Source organism: Trichechus manatus, unplaced genomic scaffold (genome assembly GCF_000243295.1).
Source record: "Trichechus manatus latirostris isolate Lorelei unplaced genomic scaffold, TriManLat1.0 scaffold00070, whole genome shotgun sequence".
NCBI lineage: Eukaryota > Metazoa > Chordata > Mammalia > Sirenia > Trichechidae > Trichechus > Trichechus manatus.
The window spans coordinates 6551685-6554813 of record NW_004444006.1 but is presented as its reverse complement, the minus strand read 5'-3'; the positions used below and the strand labels follow the sequence as shown (position 1 = coordinate 6554813).

General features: G+C 34.5%; 1 non-coding gene across 1 annotated transcript; it reads right to left on the bottom strand.

Annotated features, from left to right (window-relative positions):
- Positions 1-301: 301 nt before the first annotated feature.
- LOC111821212 (U6 spliceosomal RNA) lies at positions 302-408 on the bottom strand. The gene has a single exon (XR_002824664.1). It is a non-coding gene; the product is annotated as a U6 spliceosomal RNA (small nuclear RNA).
- Positions 409-3129: the final 2721 nt, after the last annotated feature.

Sequence of the window (3129 nt, the reverse complement as noted above, 5' to 3'; positions counted from 1 at the left end):
GTTTCTTCATTTTTCTTCATTCTTTCTCATTTTTCCTCAAATAAAGTGGTATCCAAGGATTTGTCTTCACTTTTGCTGATCCTGTCTTCCATTGTTTGGAATCTACTCTTCAGATCTTCTATGACACTGTCCATTTCTGAAATCTTGTTCTTTATGTTCTGGATTTCTAATTGCTGTTTTTGAATGATTTCTAATTTAGAATTTATTTTGATATTTTGTTCCTGTATTACTTTCCTGAATTCTTCCATTGTTTTGTCTGTCTTTTCCACGATTCTGTCTGCCTATTCCATGATTTTGTCTAACAAATATGAAATGCTTCACGAATTTGTGTGTCGTCATTGCATAGCGGCCATGTTAAATTTCTCTATATCGTTCCAATTTTAGTATATGTGCTGCTGAAGCAAGCACAACTTCCCTAATATCATCAAATATTAAAAGCTGACCATCCAAGAACCTCAGCGAACCCCATATAGGATAGATCCCAAAACAAAATCAGCAAGACATATTATGATCACACTTGCTAAAACCAAAGAATCCAAGAGCAACTCGAAAAAAACAAAAAGTCACATACAGAGGGTAAACAAGAAGACTCAGTTCCAATTACTTGGGAGAAACCATACAGGCCAGAAGGCAATGCGATGACATATATAAAACTTTGAAAGAAAAAAATTACCAACCAAGAATAATACATCCTGCAAAACTTTTGCTCAAATATGATGGCGAAATTAGGACATTTCAAGATAAAGAGAAATTAAAGGAATATGTAAAAACCAAACCAAACTTACAAGAATCATTAAAGGGAGTCCTTTGGTTAGAGAATAAACAACATCAGACGACATCCTGAATCTAGGACACGAGACCGCATCAGCCAGATACCAAACTAGCTAATGAACTCTCAAGGATAAATCAAAACTAAAAGACTTACAACAGGGAACCAGAGAGGTTAATCTGTAATGATGATAACGTCACAACAATAAAAGAGGGAATAAATGGTGTAGGCATAGAACTTTCATATGTAGAGGAAGTCTAGGCGATACCAAGTAATAAAAGGCTAGTTCAAACTTAGGAAGACAAGGGTGAATCTCAAGGTAAACACAAAGACAGTTAACAAACCTACTCATCAAAATAAAGAAGAAAAACATAAAGTCTCAGTAACACAAAATCTATAAAAACAAAAGAAATGAAAAAAATCCACAAAGGGAATTCAGCACAGGAGATCAAGAAGAACAAAGAAAAGTCAGCAACACAAAAAAGCACTAGAAAATGACAGCAATAAACTCACACCTATCAATAATTACACTGAATGAAAACGGCCTAAATGAACCTATAAAGAGAAAGACAGTGACAGAATGGATAAAAAAACAGGATCCATCAATACACTGTCTACAAGAGACACATCTTAGAAACAAAGGACATAAATGTATTAAAAATCAAAGGATGGAAAAAAATGTATCAAGCAAACAGCTACCAAAAAAGAGCAGGAGTGACAATACTAATCTCAGATAAAATAGACTTTAAAACAAACTCCACCATAAAAGAAGGGCATTATATAATGATTAAAGGGACAATCCATCATGAAGACGTAAGCATAATAAAAATCTACGCACCCAATGACACGGCTCCAAAATACATAAAACAAACTCTAATGGCACTAAAAAGAGAAATTGACAATTCCACAATAATAGTAGGAGACTTCAACACACCACTCTCGGTAAAGAACAGAATACCTAGAAAGAAATTTAACAAAGATACAGAAGATATAAAGGCCACAATCAGCCAACTTGACCTCACAGACATATACAGAACACTCCACTCAACAGCTGCAAAGTACACATAATTTTCCAAAGCACATGGAACATTCTCCAGAATAGACCACATGTTAGGCCATAAAGCAACCCTCAACAAAATCCAAACCACTTAGATAATACAAAGTCTCTTCTCTGATCACCACGCCACCAAAGCAGAAATTAACAATAGGAAGAGCAAGGAAAAAAAATGAAATACACGGAAACTGAATAATACCCAGCTCAAAAACCACTGGGCAATAGAAGAAAGCAAAGATGGAATCAAAAAATTTCAATAATCAAATGAGAATGAAAACACATCATACCAAAACCTTTGGGACACAGCAAAGGCAGTGCTCAGAGGTCAATTTATAGCAATAGATGCATACATCAAAAAAGGGACAAAATCAAAACATCAGAATACAACTCGAACAAACAGAAAGATAACAGCAAAAGAAGCCCACAGCCACCAGAATAAAGGAAATAATAAAGATCAGAGCAGAAATATATGGAACAGAGAATAGAACAATAGAAAGAATCAGCAAAATCAACAAACCATTGGCCAAAGAGACAAAAGAAAAACAGGAGAGGACACAAATAAGAAGTGAAATGGGGGACATTACAACAGACCCAAATGAAATAGAAGGATCAAAACAGACTACTGTACTCCAACAAATTTGAAAACCTAGAGGAAACTGACAAATGTCTAGAACCACACTAACTAACCAAACTAACACAAACTGATGTTGAAAATCAGAACACACTCATAACAAGAGAAGAGATTGAAAAGGTAATAAAAAAAAAAAACTCCCAACAACAAAAAAAGCCCTGGCCCAGATGGCTTCATTGGACAATTTACTAAACATTCAGAGAAGAGATTACACCAGTACTACTGAAACTATTTCAGAACACATAAATGGAAGGGATACTTCCGAATTCATTCGATGAAGCTAGCATAACCATGACAGCAAAACTAGGCAAAGACACCACAAAAAAAGACAATTACAGAACAATATCTCTCATGAATATAGATGCAAAAATTCTCAACAAAATTCTAGCCAATAGAATTCAGCATCATATCAAAAAAATAATACACCACAACTAAGTGGGATTCATACCAGTTAGGCAAGGAAGGTTCAACATTAGAAAATCAATCACCATAACCCATCACATAAATAAAATAAAAGAATCACGTAAACATTTCAACCGACACAGAAAAGGCATTAAACAAAGTCTAATGCCCATTCCTGATAAAAACTCTCAATAAAATAGGTGTAAAAGGGAAATTCATCAATATAATAAAGTGCATCTATACAAAACAAACAGACATCATTCTTAATGGAGA